The sequence below is a fragment of the Perognathus longimembris genome, chromosome 11, assembly GCF_023159225.1.
Source record: "Perognathus longimembris pacificus isolate PPM17 chromosome 11, ASM2315922v1, whole genome shotgun sequence".
Classification (NCBI taxonomy): domain Eukaryota; kingdom Metazoa; phylum Chordata; class Mammalia; order Rodentia; family Heteromyidae; genus Perognathus; species Perognathus longimembris.
In genome coordinates this window covers 44,679,959-44,696,344 of record NC_063171.1, presented here as the reverse complement: position 1 = coordinate 44,696,344, position 16,386 = coordinate 44,679,959, and positions in this window count along the sequence as shown.

Below are 16,386 nucleotides of genomic sequence, written 5' to 3'. Positions count from 1 at the left end.
CAATACCAGGGCTGTTTTTGTTGTGATGGCTCTATAATAGAGCTTGAAATCTGGTATTGTGATACCTCCTGCACTGCTTTTTATTTTGCCTAGAATTGCTTTGGCTATTCTAGGTCTTTTGCTGTTCCATATGAATTTATGGGTTGCTTTCTCTATTTCAGTGAAGAATGTAGCTGGGATCTTGATGAGGATTGCATTGAATTTGTATAACAATTTGGGCAATATGGCCATTTTCACTATATTGATTCTGCCTACCCATGAGCATGGGAGGTCTTTCCATCTCCTTGTGTCCTCTTTGATTTCCCTTTTTAGATTTTTATAGTTCTCATTAAATAGGTCATTCACGTCTTTAGTTAGGTTAATCCCTAGGTAATTTATTCTTTTTCTAGCTATTGTAAATGGTATTATTTCCATAATTTCCTTTTCTGCTTGTACATTGCAGCAGAAAAGCTGCTGACTTTTGTGGGTTGATTTTGTATTCTGCTACTTTGCTAAAATGGTTTATTAGGTGTAGGAGTTTGAGGACTGAATTTTTTGGGTCCTTCAGATCATGTCATCTGCGAATAGGGATAGTTTGATTTCTTCCTTGCCGATGTGGATCCCTTTGATGTCCTCCTCTTGCCTTATTGCTATGGCTAGAAATTCCAGCACTATGTTGAAAAGAAGTGGGGAGAGTGGGCATTCTTGTCTTGTTCCTGAGTTTAGGGGGAATGGTTTTAGTTTCTTCCCATTTAATATGATATTAGCAGTTGGTCTGTTGTATATGGCTTTTATTGTTTTAAAGAATGTTTCCTCTATTCCTGTTCTCTCCAGGGCTTTTAACATGTATGGATGTTGTATTTTGTCAAAGGCTTTTTGGGCATCGACTGAGATGACGATGTGATTCTTGGTCTTAGCTCTGTTTATGTGGTGAATTACATTTATCGATTTATGGATGTTGAACCATCCTGTGTCTGTGGGATGAAGCCTACTTGGTCATGATGTATAATTTTCTTGATCAGTTTCTGGATCCTGTTAGCTAATATTTTATTGAGGAGCTTTGCATCTGTGTTCATTAGTGATATTGGTCTGTAGTTCTCTTTTTTTGTTGGGTCTTTGCCTGGTTTGGGGATGAGTATAATATTACCTTCATAGAATGAGTTTGGGATTTCTCCCTCTGTTTCTATTTTGCGGAAGAGTTTGAGGAGTGCTGGTATTAGCTCCTCACTAAAGGTTTTATAGAATTCATTGGTGAATCCATCCGGCCCTGGGCTTTTCTTTGTTGGGAGGCTCTTGATTACCCCCTGTATCTCGCTGTAAGTTATTGGTTTATTTAGTTGATTTATTTCTTCTTGATTCAGTTTGGGCAGTTTATACTTCTCTAAGAATTGATCCACTTCTGTAAAATTATTGTTCTTTAGTGAGTAGAGGTTCTGGAAATAGTTCCTTATGATTGTTTGAATATTGTGTGTATTTGTTGTAAATTTTCCAGTGGAGTCCCTCATCTTACGGATATAAGTCTCTTCTCTTCTTTTTTTGTAAGTCTTGCAAGGGGTCTGTCAATTTTACTTATTTTCTCAAAGCACCAGCTTTTAGTTTTATTTATTTGTTGAATGGTCTTCCTATTTTCAATCAGATTTATCTCTTCTTTAATCTTTGTGGTCTCTCTCCTCCTAGTCATTTTAGATTCAATTATTTCTTGTTTCTCTAAATGTTTTAGTTTCATTGTGAGGTTATTCACCTGCTCTGATTCCATTCTTTTAATGTGTGTGCTGAGGGCAATGATCTTGCCCCTCAGCACTGCCTTAGCTGTACCCCATAGGTTTCTTTGTGATGTATTTTCATTGTCGTTGTGGCTTATGAATTCATTAATTTCATCCTTAATTTGCTCTGTGACCCAAGTGTTAGATAACAGTGAAGGGTTTATCCTCCAAGCATTTGTGTATCCTCTGTGGTATCCTTTGTTATTGAGGGTTACCTTGATTCCACTATGATCAGATATAATACATGGGATGATGTCAATACTCTTGTATTTGCTGAGGTTCTTTGTGTATTGGGTCTCTGTAGGGTGAAAAATTTGGTACAGATCTCTCAGATCCATTTGGGATATGGTGTTACTTAGGTCTTCGGCTCCCTTGCTAATCCTCTGTGTGTTGGATCTGTCTCTTGTAGAGAGTAGAGTATTAAAGTCTCCCAGTATGATTGTATTTGGGTCTATATTGTTCTGTAGTTCTGTGACAATTTGTTTGACATATTTAGGGCCTCTTTTGTTCGGCGAGTATAAATTTATCTTGATTCTGGATTTTTCCTTGTATCAAAATGTAGTGCCCTTCTTTATCTTTTTGAGCTGATTTTAATGAGAAGTCCAGCTTGTCTAAAATGGCTACCCCTGCCATTTTGGTAGATACATTTGCTTAGAAGATCTTGCTCCATCCTTTCATTCGGAGCCTGTTTTTGTCCCTTGCTGTAAGATGGGTCTCTTGAAGACAACAGATAGCAATTTTTTGTTTATGGATCCACTCTGTCAGTCTGCTCCTCTTTTTCAGAGAGTTTATACCATTTATATTCAAAGAGATCATGGATAAGTGTGTTTTTTTCCCTTCCATTTTCCTGTTAGGCTGTTTTTCCTTTCCCTTCTTTCTTGTCTTTATTGAGCTGCTCTTCCTGTTGGGCTCTGGCTATTGTAGTTTCTTTCTGTTTCTGTCTGGGGGTCCTGTATGTTTTCTGTTGGGTGGGGTTCCCCTCTTAGAATTTGCTGTAGAGGCTGGTTTTCTATTCACATAATCCTTTAGATCCTCTTTGCTATGGAAAGATCTGGTTTTTCCCTCGAAGGTGAATTCTAATTTTGCTGGATATCTAATTCTGGGTTGGCAGTTGTTGGCCTGGAGGACTTGGATTGTCTTCTTCCAGTCTCTTCATGCATTGTAAGTTTGTGAGGAGAGGTCTGCCGTGATTCTAATCTTTTTTTCCATTGTAATATAGCTCTTCCTTCATTTTGGCTGCGTTCAAAATTTGCTCTTTATTCTTGAGATCTGAGGTCTTGATAATTATGTGCCTAGGTGAGGATTTTCTAGGGTCTGGTCTGCCAGGTGTCCTAGAAGCTTCTGTTATTTGGGTGAGGTTATCCCTTGTGAGATTGGGGAAGTTTTCTGCAATAACTCTTTTGAATATGTGTTGTATACCTCTGCTGTGGTCCTCCTCTCCTTCGTCTATTCTGATTATATGCAGATTATATCCCTTCTCCCTGTCTACTATCTCCTGGATTAGTGTGCCCTGGAGTTTGACAGTTTTTTGGAGTGTGGTAATCTTCTGGTCCTTATAAGCTGCATCGTCATCCAAAAGAGAGATTCGAGATTCAATATGGTCAATTCTTTGTGATGTGGCTTTGAGTGTGGTTTGCAATGAGGTGAGTGAGATGTGTATGCTTGCCAAATCAGCTCTCATTGTGATAATTTCTTCTTTTAATGAGTTGTGTTTTGAATCTATTTTTTCATGCATTTCGTTTCTCAGGATGTTAAGGTCTTCTTTAACAGAGGAGTAGACTGTATCCATTTTTGCTTCCATTTCTTTCTTGACTTCCTGAAGGTCCTTTGAGACTTCCATTCTAAACTTCTGGAACTGTTTTCTGAATTCTGTCCTGAGGTTTTTGATCATTTCTTCTATCTTAGTGTCAGTTGTTTTTTTATTCTCCGTCTCCTACTCAGTCATACTACTTTTTGGAGCTGGTGAGTTGGCGTGACCTTTCATGAAAATTGTAATATTTCTTTGTGATTTATGCATCTGGAGATCTGCACCTGTAGGTGGTGACCTTGGCTTGGCTTTGTGCTGCTTCCCTCTGGTCCATCAGTGGGGAGTTGTTTGTGTCTTGGCTCTGGGTTTGCGTTTGGCTGTTGAACCTTACTGCCCTATGGGTGAGTGTGACTGTCTCGGTTGTTGCTGAGGCGGTCACCCTCACCACAGTTAGGGGTAGGTAGGTTCTGTGTCTTTCTCTGCAGGACCGTGCTCTGCTGCTGTGTTGTGCTGACCCTTGTGGGCCCCTGTTGGAGGTTCTCAGGTCGATGATTCAATGTGGTGTGAAGACTTTTCCCTTCTTTGATTCTTTGCCCTCTAGTTGTTGTGGGTCAAGAGAGCTCACCTCTCAGATTGAGAATTGCCGCTGAGGGGCGGCTCGCCCACCTGTGCGGAGGGTTCCTGTCAGAGCAGGTGTTGCTGCTGGGGGGCCCTGCCCACCTGTGCGGAGTGCATCTATCAGAGCGGGCATTGCTGCTGAGGGGGCAGCTTGCCCACTTGTGCGCTCTCATGGGGGGGGTGGGCGCGAGATCCTCCTGCTGGAGGGCTAGAGCTGACCCACATTGGCCCTCTGTGGAGTGCATGCGTGTGCGCTCTTGTGATTCTTTTGGGGGCGCGCTGCCCCGGATTGTTGGAGGGTGCTTGTACCCTCTTGCGAATCTACTGTGGGGGCGGTATGCGTGGTCCCCAGCAGGTTCCAGTGTCTGGGCGTGGGTTGGTGCCCACAGGCTCTCTGCACTGCCGCTGTGGGGTGGGGGGGCGAGTGTTCGGGCCCAGGTATCCCTGCTGGGCTGGTATTGCACACCAGCAAGCCTGTGACTGTTGTTCCAAAAGTCAGCACAGACCAGGGCGCCTCAGGTGGCATTCAAATGCCTACCAGTCCCCGGGTCCCTGCTGGGTGGGGAGGGGGGCTGGTGCAGACAGATTCAGGCTCCCCAGCTGGGGCTTTGGGGGCTGCTGGCCTAAGGTGACTCCCAGTCACTTTGTTGGGCGCTGCTCCACCCATTGCTAGCTCCTGTGTCCTCCCAGGAGCTGTAGGGTCCTAGAGTTGCTCCCTCAGGGTAGGGAGGGGGAGGGAGGGAGCTCTAGCTTCTTTGTCCCCTTGTGATGAGCTCTACATCAGGTTTTGGGTCTCTGCTAGAGCTGATCTCACGTGGGGGGGGGAGGGCAATGGGGAACTTACTGGTCTTGGATTGTGTGTGTGTCCCGCTCTGCTGTGGGCTTTTCTGGGCTGGGGTGTAGTGATCAATCGTTTGGCGGTGGTGGTCCCAGCTCTCCCCATTTGTGCTGCCCAGTTCCCCTGCTGTTGTTGTCTGGTCCTGGCCATTGGGTCCCATGCTTCCACTGTGTGTCTTGGTCCAATCTTCGCGCAGTCTGGGCCCCATGGAGCTCCTGCTGTCTGGACTCTACATTCGCGGCGGGACTTTTTGGCTGTTGCTTCTCTGGTCACTGACAGTCTGCGGTTCCTTTTACCGGTGCCAGCGCCGCTTTCCCAGCCTGGCCCTGTTCCAGCCGGAGTCGGCTGGGGAGGGGAGTACCCTGGAGATTTTCCAGCTCTGTGTAGGTTATAGCCTTGTCTTTCTTTGTTCTTTTTCATTTCCTGTATTTCTCTGTTCTGGTTGTTGGGTTTGCTGGTCTCTTGATGGGGCGTTGGGTGTTGGAGTTTCCAGCTCACTATTTGGTTGGAGCGAGTTGGGGTGCCTCCCTATTGTGATAGCGCCATCTTCCCTCCTGTTCTTTCTTATTTCCCACAGTTGTTTTGAATTCTTTTTATTTCATTAAGCTCCTCATTTCTATCCTCTTTTATTTCATTATTATGCTTATATGTTCTTTTTAATTTTGTTCAGCATTTTGCCTTTTTTCTTTCAGTTCATTGGAATTTCATTTTATTTTAGTATAATTCAAGTTCTTTTTGTGGACTTGCTAAAGAGGTGTGTTGCATTGTTTTTGATCTATTCCTTGCTTTCCTACATTGAGAGTTGTATATATGAGGCCAAGTCATTGGTTGGACGTTTTAATCATCTATATTCCTTTTGCTGTACAGGTCATAATGTTCAAGAAATACAATGCAGGGGCTGGGTTGGGGTGTTATTCCTCACTCCTCCACTAGGAGGTGCATACAGCTCAGTGGCCAGGACTTCACCCAGTACTCAAGGTGCCAAGACTGATCCTTAGAACTATCCTGACTGAGGAAAGCTACCTGGATTCTCTTGTGAGCAAGTCAGTTGCCTGTTTGGGGTTGCTACCACTACAGAGCCTTCCCTTTTTTGTTGGTTGTTACAGGTTGTGCCCCAGAAAGCCATTCACTGTTTCTGTACCCCTGCCTCCTGGTTTGTGCCCTCAGAGGCAGCAAGCTTCCAAAACTTTACTTGCCCTCTGCATGACACAGAGTGGAAAAATAAACAGTACTGAGTTCTGCACAGGCTGAGGGACCTAGTCACGTTGTGTGCTGATCTCAGTGTCCACAGAGCCATCAGTAGGTCACTTCTCTGCTCAGAAGAAAAGGCTATGGAAGTTATATGGATTCATAAAGTCTTTATTCCTATCAATATGCCCACCAATATGCAGTTTCCAAGGGAAGATTCTCCATTTCTCTCTCTATCTGTGTGTGTGTGTGTGTGTGTGTGTGTGTGTGTGTGTGTGTGTGTGTCCTGGGGCTTGAACACTGGGTTGGACACTGTCTATGAGCTTTTTTTGTTTTGCTAGCAGTCTGAAACTTGAGCCATAGCTCCACTTCTGGCTTTTTTGGCGGCTGTTTAATTGGAAATAAGAGTCTCATGGACTTTTCCTAAAGAGCCAGGATCACAATTCTGAGCCACTGACATCTGGAAGATTCTCCATTCATTGGGTCTTTGTCCAGCTGTTCTCAGTGTGGTATAAGAAATGACATGACTCCTGTACATGTGCTTAGATGGGTCAGGGAATTAGGGTTCTGATCCACCAAGCAGTTAGCACAGGCTGTCAGAAGGCAGGCTCTGAAGGTTGGATACCTAGTTAACCATAGACTCTTAGCTTGGTTATTCCTCAGGCCTCAGACAAGGAGAGATGACCCTAGATAGAAAGAATGAGACCTCTGACAATTGCCTAGTCGCTGCCATGACTTCCAAACTTGCTGCCACTGCTGCCGGGCCCCAATCATCAGGGAGTTTCTCCACCAGTGTCCAAGCTTCTGCGGCAATGCTATTGATACCCCAAAACTGTGATGCCCCCCCAACTCCCAGTTTCAGGCACCTCACCTGCAGCTGTGGTACTCTGTTACTGCTGGCACTCTATACTTCCAGTGTCAAGCTGTCAGCGCAGGTCTCCACAGGATCCCTTTGGACGCTTTCCCTCTCCTCGACCTCCACAGGTGACTGTCTTCCACACAAACTTTGTGACAGTATAGTAATACACTCCAAGCCACGAGCATTGCTTCTTTCTGGTCTTCAGAATAGCTTAGTCCCAAATAATAGGCCCTGTCCTAAGATGGTGTCTGAGCATTGTGGCCCTTTGCACGAGGTAGCCTTCCAGAGCACTCAGTTCCTCAGGAATCCCCACAGGAGGATTGGGGCTTGTGGAGTGTGTGGCGCTCTCTTGCAGATAGAATTGGCAACTTCTCACCATGGCAGTCGGTTCATCTTGTGATGCTGTCTTTCAGCTCCCTCTCCCTCTCCTGGGAAACTGAAGAAACTTGTGGTGGGGCAAAGTCCCATGGAGAGAGTTGCTTTTTCACCAGAGCAAGAACTGAAAGAAACAAAAAACCCAATTATATATGAGTTTAGTGGGAGACTGTAAAACTTTAAGCAAAGAGTAAAACACGTGTGTTTTTGATCAAGCCAGTCAAAAATACTGTATTTATCTACCTCTGAATTCCTACCTCTTTTCTCCATATCTTAGGTTCCCTGTTAGATCCTACCTCCATTTCTCATTCCACATTAAAACCATGATATACCTTGAACTAATTTCCATGTGTAATAACAAGGTTGCTTCATTTCATTTGAAAAATGTTCCTCTTCTCCACCAATTATGTATTTATATATGGATCTTCTATCCTGCCCCATTATTGAGTTCTTTCTATCCATATTATAAATATGTTATCTACTATACATGAAACTGTCATGACCAAGCAATTAAAGTGCAGAAATCTAGTCTAGAATGATGGTATTTTGAGATTAGTTTCCTGGGAAGTGATTGTTCCCATGAAAGTGCGGACCTTGTATATGGAATTTATGCCCTTATAAAAAGAGATACTCAGAGAGCTTCTTTGTTTCTACCTCATAAGGACACAGTGAAATATTGCATCTCTTAAACAGGAAGAGAATCTTTACCAGGAACCATACTGTCATAGCCTTTACAGAGGACTGATCAGTCTCTAGAAGTGGAAGATGAAGCAATTTCTTATAAGCCTACCAGTCACTGGTAATTTATTGACACATCATTAATAGACTACACACCATTGTCACTCTGTTTTAAAGATGTATAAGAACTGTTGATGTCTAGTAAAAGTAAGTCTGCAATTAGTTTTTCTCTAGATTTGTGCAAGCTGTTCTTGATTCCTTACTCTCCCATATACTTTACTTTTTCAGAGCCAAGGACAGCTCACGTCCTTGCATGGCATGTGTTCTTCCACAAAACAAAATTCCCAACCCCAGCTCCTATAAATGTAAAAATTAGCATATCTATCTACACCAAACACCCCTTTCAGACATTGAGCAGAATAGCTAGGCTTTGTAGATCCATCCTGGAAACTGAAATTGTTATGACATGTAATCTTTCAATCTGTGGACCTAGTCTCTTTCATGATTTACTTAAGTCTTCAATGTTTACGTGGTCGTGAAGATGGCTTTCAGTGACTGCATCTCTGTGGTGTATTTCAAATGTTCCTCTTTCCTACCTGGCTTCTATGCATTGACTAGTTTGAATTATGACATCACTAGATTTGTTTCTCTTGAAGTGTAGGTGTGGGGATGGTGTGTGTATTGTGTATATGTGTATGCACAATGTGTTCTTTTGTTAGAAGACATACCATGTCTAAGTTTTCTTTCCTTAATCTTCTTTGAAATTTAATTTTATTATCAAGGTGATGTACAGAGGGGTTACAATTACATACCTAAGGTAGTGAGTGTATTTCTTTTCAAACATGTTGCTTCCTACCTCATTTTCCTCCCACCTTCCCTCTCTCCTTAATCTTAATGCTGCTTTTGTTGAGGCAGGCACTACTTTTGACACAAAGTATCTTCTGTCTCAAGAAGAGATACATAGATGCAAAGTCAAACAATCTTCTGCGTAAGAGTCATGATAACATTAAAATGAACAATGCTATCTCCCTCTTGGGAAAATATTTTCTTAGTATTATTTGGTTTTCCCCTCATATAATCAGCCCTTAATGGTAGCCAGTAGAGTCAGGATCACCTTGTCCAATGCAGCCCAGATTTGGGTAGAGAACCCAAGCCAGTGACCCAGAGGCTTCCTGGACAGGACCATTTCTTATCTGTTCAACTCTTTTGTCCTAGTAAACCTAAGGATAATTCAAGAATAACCCATTTCTACCACATATCTCACTTACACTAGCTTTTTGTGGAGGCCATGGGATTCGCACCCATGACCTCAGACTTGATAGGCTGAGACTATCACTTGAGCCAGTATCCCTGACTTTATTAGTCATTTTGGTCCTTACATAGAGTCTGTCCTCCACCACTTCTAGCTCTTCATTACCTTCGATAGGCCACAATGTTTATAGCAGCTCCTTAGAGGTACAGCAGGGGAAGGAGAGGAGGGGCCTGGCCAAGGTCTTTTGATGTGTACCTTACTTTAGCTCTTTGATAAGTTTCAAAGAAGACACTCTTAACTCCCGTCTTTCCTCTAAATAAAATGTCCAAGTCTGTCAGCATGACGTTTTCGAATCATCTTTGTGGCAGCTTCAAGTTCTTGTACAGGGGGACAGACCAAGACTCAAAACCTAGGTCTGCTGCGGAGAGGCCATGTTGACCTTGGGCAAGCAATCTCACTTCTCTAGTGTTCCAGCTGCTATTTTCTAAGCCAGGAGTGATAATGATGATGACTAAGGTTTGGGGTTCTTTAGTAAATTTTTCCCAGACCTGGGGCTTGAACTCGGGGTATGGGCACTGTCCCTGAGCCACTTTGTGTTCAAGGTGAGCACTCTTCCACTTGAGCCACTGTTCCACTTCCAGATTTTTCTGTTTATGTGGTACTGAGGAATCCAACCCAGGACTTCATGGACTCCACCAATAAGCCACAACCCCGATCCAGAGTTTTTGTTTTGTTTTGTTTTAAGATTAGATTAGAATGAGGAAAGAAGCACTTAATTCATTCCCAGACAGACACGGAGATATCATTCAGTACTTTATACAAAGGCTAGATTTATTTATTAATCTTAGATACTACTGACAGGTGACAATTTCTGACCTTGTCACCCAATTGTGAAAGGCCATAACTTGCTGTAATCAAATGTTCATTTTGGTGTGGTGAAGGGCAGGGGTCTCTTTCATTTTCCAGAGACTCCCATGGTTCAACCACCCGTGCAGACTGGGCCCTTGACTGACCTTGAAGATCCCCTCTTTGCTCACTACCTTCAGCATGCATGGGGAATGTTAAGAAAATATTGCTTATACAATCCCCAAGGAAACTCATTTTGTATTTGCTGATGGCCTCAAATCATGTATTGATGAATCTCTGCAAAAAGGCCTCAGTGTGTGAGTATTTGTGCTGCCCCAGGCCCTAGTATATGGAGGGGAAGGAGTCCTCAACCTCATGGTGCCCCCTCTGACTCTGTGTCAAGAGAGCTGTGATATACCAGCCCTGGCCAGTGGACAGACAGGAAAGGGAATGAAGACAGGCATCTAAATGATATGATTGCCATTTTAATTGGACCCCTTGGCTAACCCATGGTTAATTTGTGCAAATACCAACTCATTATTCTAGTCCTCTTCCTCACATGTGGCTCCCGTTCCCTAACTTTATAACCTGAATTATTCAGACTAGAATGAAAGGTATTCACTTCTTACATTCCAATGACTTGAGTTGTGTGCTAGAGGGAAGAATGAAGCAGGCATAATAACCCCTGCCTGGTAACTATGTTCAGGGTGGCTGGGGGAGGCTGTCCACTGAAATGTGGATTTCAGGCAAAATGGTGGAGCTATCTGGACTGGTAAGAGAAACCCCACAAGGTAGTTGTTGAAACTGCATACCTGGCCTAGAGTTGATGTCACCCCAGCCTGACCTTTGCCTTTCCAATTAATTACCAGATTGTTCTGTGCGTGTGACCAGCTTGTATAAAACCCAGAGTCTCCCCTTCCTCAGGATCCAAACTGACTGTGGGGCTCACCTGGTTGAAGTCACTGGCAATAAACTCCTTTATCCTCCCTGAAAAGTGCTGTTGATCTTTGTCTGGTGAAGTTGCTGTAGCAGAAGGGTGGCAGTGTGAGGGTGGGAGCACTGCTTCTCATGCTTCTCAGAGAACAAAGCCAAGCATGGACCTAGGTGGTGAGCCCACGCTGCTATGCCCTGAGACAGGAAAGCGGGTGTCAGGTAGGGAGGGCCTAGGGCAACAAGGAAGACACAGTCCTGACCCTGGATTCACAGCCCAATGTGTGGCTCCTTCCAGCAATTTCTAACCTCCTCCAAAAGGCCCTCAGGCCCCTACCCGAATAGTCCAGACCATCTCATAGGCAGATGTTTGACTTCATGGGGGAGACAGTATTGCAGGCAATCTTTTCTGTGAAGAGACATAGATGAGATGCCAAACAAGTGATATGGTCCAGGCTGCCACTATCCCCTCCCAGAAGGCCTCAGCCTTCAAACACAGGAGAGGTAGGCATTAAGGGGGGCAGAAGAGGAATGGAGATCTTCTTAAGACAGTTCAACTGGTCTCACCCACCACTGACTTCCCTGACCTGAGTGAACACTTGGCTGTCTGTCCCAAGGTAGCCACTAGGTGGCAGAAGAAGCCCAAACGCTCAGAATCCACCGACTTCCACCCCCTGGAAAGCTTGGTTTGCCTGGAAGAGCTTCATCTCCCTTCCTCTCCACCTTCTCCAGCAAAGGCCTGGAGAGCATTGAAGAAGCCTGTGAGCACTGACCCCTGCTTCCCAGCTCCCTCTCTGTCTCTGACTCTCTGTCTCTGTCTCTGTGTCTCTGTGTCTGTCTCTCTGTTTCTCTGTCTCTGTCTCTCTCTCTGTCTCTCTCCTCATTTCTTCAACTCCATTAGTCTGTCATGCTGTTCCAGGTTGTAGATAGCAACAATGAAGGCTGTTGAATCTTATTTCTTCATATATTTATTAACTTTTTGTGCTCCTGTGAGTCAATGTACTTCTATCTAGCCAATTAATTTACCTATTTTATATTTGCTCTGCTGTTTACATTTTTTACCTCTTTTATATATTCTGAATATTAACCCTTTGTCCAATGAATAGCTTGCAAACATTTTCTGTCATTCTGTAGAGAATCTCTTGATTCTGGACTCTTTTCCTTCAGATACAATCTCAATCTCATTTGTCAATTCTTACTCTTTATTCATGAGCAACTGGAGTCTTATTTAGAAAGCAATGGCATATACCTTTACAGAAGCCCTAATGTTGTTCAGAGGAGATTTGAAAAAAGTTCATATTGAAGAAAAAATGTTCATTACTGAGCAGTACTGCTGTTCCAGGCCCAGGAGTCCAAGTCCCCCTCCTGCCCCTCTAATGGTTCCTGTGCGCTGTGGGAGGGCCACGTCTGCAGAGCAGCCCTCTGTGGATGGAGAGTGTCCTATGCTGTCCACAAGCTCACCGGATCAGCCCCCTGGAGGGCCCAGCTGCTGCTGCCCATTTAACCCTGGGCACCTGTGAGGGATGAGTAGAGGTCGCAAGTGCGCATTCATGTTCCCTCAGCTCCCTCTTGCTCTAGACTGCCTCCTGCAAGGTGGCAGGAGGGTCCTCAGGCTGGGGCCTCCTTCCACTCACCCACCTTTCCAGTAGGTTCTGTCTAGGAGTAGGAGCCCACCCTGGGCCTTCAGAGAGGGAAGGTTTCTGTTTGGCGTGGTTCACATTGCATTGTGGGTCACATCGTGTTCATGACCTTGTAGCTCATGTTGAAAATTAGTTTTTGGCTTTTCTAAAACAAAGTTCAAATTTTACTACTTGATAACATAGCAGAGATACAGTAGCAAATAGAACTGGTTGACCTGTCTTCAAGATGGTTGTAATTTTAGGATTCCTGGAACTGGCTCAAGGTGATAAAGTGCTTGTCTAGTGTACGCAGAGTCCTGAGTTCAATCCATAGTACTCTCCTCACCCAAATTGTTATAATTGTAGGGTAATGGAGTAATAAGGCTATGCTGGGTTTTGTTTTGTTTGACAAATGTTTGAGAAGACAGCTTTATAAATGTTCAGAAGTGACTGGATTGATAGTTTTCTATATAGTAATAACTTCAGAGCTAATGAATACTTCCCTAGAGCACAAAAATGAGTATAATGGGGCTAGGAATATAGCTCAATGGTAGATTATGTGTCATGCATCAGACACTTGGTTCAATCCCCAGTGCAGAAACAAAAGGGAAGAATAAGTTTATTGTGGCATATTTACATTAAAGCTTTGGTATGCTAGTGGGTAGGGACAGCAGGGGAAAGTGAAGAAGTGACATCATCCATGAAACATTGTGTTCATAACCTGACTAATGGAATTGTAACCCTTTTGTATGACTCCTTAATAAAGACAATTAAAAAAACTTTTGTATTCAACATACTTAAATTTTAGCACAGTCTAAGAGGCTAAGAACACGGACTTAGCATGCATAAGGCTACGTGCTTGATCATCAGTACCAAAAAATCCTAAAGCCCCAAACCTTCCAGAATGTCTCTCTTCCTGAATGCAGTGTACATTCAGATGAGATCTGGGAGCCCTGGAGATGTGTAACCAGAGAAAAGAGAGGAATGAGGAGAATATTCAATATGAGAAAAAACAGGCAAATCCTACATTCCCCTTTCCAATTGCCAGGCATTTCATAGGATCTTGAAAACCAGGACAAAAAACATTTCAAGGAGTTTCACACACAAAAGGGAAACTCACAAAGTGGAATTTCACATTGTTTCTTTAGCACAGTAGGCAGAAGGAGAAAAGGTAAAGAGGAGCACTTCTGGACACCCAGGAGGTGTGGGGTGGTATGTGGTTCTTGTTTCGGCATTTATCCCTACCCTTTATGCTGGAAGTTTCCACGGGAGCCCTCATCTAGACATATGATTTCATTCCTGTTTTGTTATTACTCATACACGGAAAAAAATGGGCCTAGGATGAATCCTATTGTTGCTCAAAATATGGGGATAAGGGGCCAAGAGTGGGACTGTTCATAGCCCAACCATGGACACACTGTGTAGAGTAACCTTTAGGCATTTCTTTGTGGTAGGATAATCCTACGAAACTGTCTTTCTGATTGAATCTTCTTACTCATTCACACATATTGCAACTCCATTCATAACTAAACAATGGGAGAGTGGTAGGAGATATACTTGTTGCTCTTAGGAATTTTCAGCTTTACTTTCTGTTTGTATTAATACTTTATATTCATATTGATATACAGCACACACACACACACACACACACACACACACACACACACTTCTGATGACCTTATCTATCTATTCTGACTCAGAGGAACTCAAAGGTCATTTTGCTATTTGGACATTGCTGACAAAGTTTCCCTTAACATTGCTGAAATTAACAACTAGTAAAGTGCGAATGCTATGTTATTCTTGTTTCCATAGGTAACTTATATTGACAGTCTTTTCTATATTCTGTGTCCTTTCTTAGGTTTCTTTAAATGACATTTATTTGGGGAGATAATATTGTTTCCTAGAATTTTATTTGAAACATGCCTAGTATAACTTATTTTCCTCATTTGACCTACACGTGCTTTTGTACGATATTATTAAAATGTGACTAGCTAAAAATGTTAGTTTCTCATTCTTAGGCCTGTTTTTTCATTTTTGTGCCAGTCCTGAGGCTTGAATTCAGGGCTTGGACACTGTCCCTTGAGCTTTTTTTTTTTTTTTTTTTTGCTCAAAGCTAGTACTCTACCACTCGAGCCACAGATCCACTTCCAGCTTTTTTGAGTACTTTATTGGACTCTCAATAATTGGGATGGATGCATGGTGCTACTTATCCAGCAATCAAAACATACCCAGCATTTTGTATGCATTATTTCACTTGCTCATACAGGAGTCCAGTAATAATGCTCTCTTCTTGTTAACCAGGGGAAATAGTAAAGGTCAACATTGCACAATCCATGGGTTGGAGAGTTTGGGCTCCCACTTGTGTTGGCTACACAGTGCTGGGCATCCCAGGAATGCTAGCAAGTAGAGAGAGGCATGAACAGGAGGCCATGGAAGCAAGAAATGTGCCTGAGAAGTTCCCATTGTCCTTACCACCTGTCTCCCCTCTCCCCACTGAGATGTAGAGGGTGGTAGATATGCAAGGGTTGATTCAGTGATTCCAACCAAGAGCCTCAACCCTGATGAGAAACACAGTACCCAGTAGCCTTTCCTCAAGCTCCACAATGCATGCTGGATTCTACCCTCAACAGATGTGCTGAAAATAATGCCCAGGCCAATATGGTGGCCCCATTCAGGCCCCACAGTGATTCCAGCCCAGAGGACAATTCCCAACAGCCCTCTCCACAAACCCAACTCACTATAGTGTTGTAAAAGAATGGACTTACTCTGTCGGAGAATGGTTAATTTGGTTTTTCTGACAGTGGAGAGGTACTACTTGCCAGAAACAAGTTAAACCACAACTTCCAAAAAGTCTTACTATAACAAATGGCATTAGTTCACAGTTGGCGGGGGACGAGGGGGGTAATCTTTTGTTGCAAAGAGCTCTGAGTTAATACTAAATAATTTCTATTATAATCTGCCCACTTGACTCAACATTTTAATAAAGGAGCTGAGGTTCTGTCAAGGTAATAGGCAAGAAAAGGAAAACAAGTACTGGGTGGCAGTGGCTCACCCCTGTAATCCTAGCTACTCAGCAGGCTGAGATCTGAGGATCCTGGTTCAAAGCCAGCCCTGGCAGGAAAGTCCATGAGACTCTTTTCTCCAATTAGCTACCAGAAAACGGGAAGTGGCACTGTGGCACAAAATGGTAGAACACTAGCCTTTAGCGAGAGAGCCCAGGGATAGCGCCCATGCCCAGAGTTCAACAAAAAAAGAAAGACAGGGCTGGGGATATAGCCTAGTGGCAAGAGTACCTGCCTCGGATACACGAGGCCCTACGTTCGATTCCCCAGCACCACATATACAGAAAACGGCCAGAAGCGGCGCTGTGGCTCAAGTGGCAGAGTGCTAGCCTTGAGCGGGAACAAGCCAGGGACAGTGCTCAGGCCCTGAGTCCAAGGCCCAGGACTGGCCAAAAAAAAAAAAAAGAAAGACAAACAACCATAACAAAAAAAATGTGTCTGAGTGGGAGCAGAAATGCATACAACTTTCATGTGGAATGATTTGAACATGTAAGGAACTATCTTACAATTTTCCTGCCATTAAAGACAGCTTGTTCTGTCACTAAGTAACAGAATGAAGTGGAATCCCGCTGGATTCTATGACCAAGTGGACTTGACATTAGGAGCACAGAGGGGAGGAGGCCTTGTTTTCT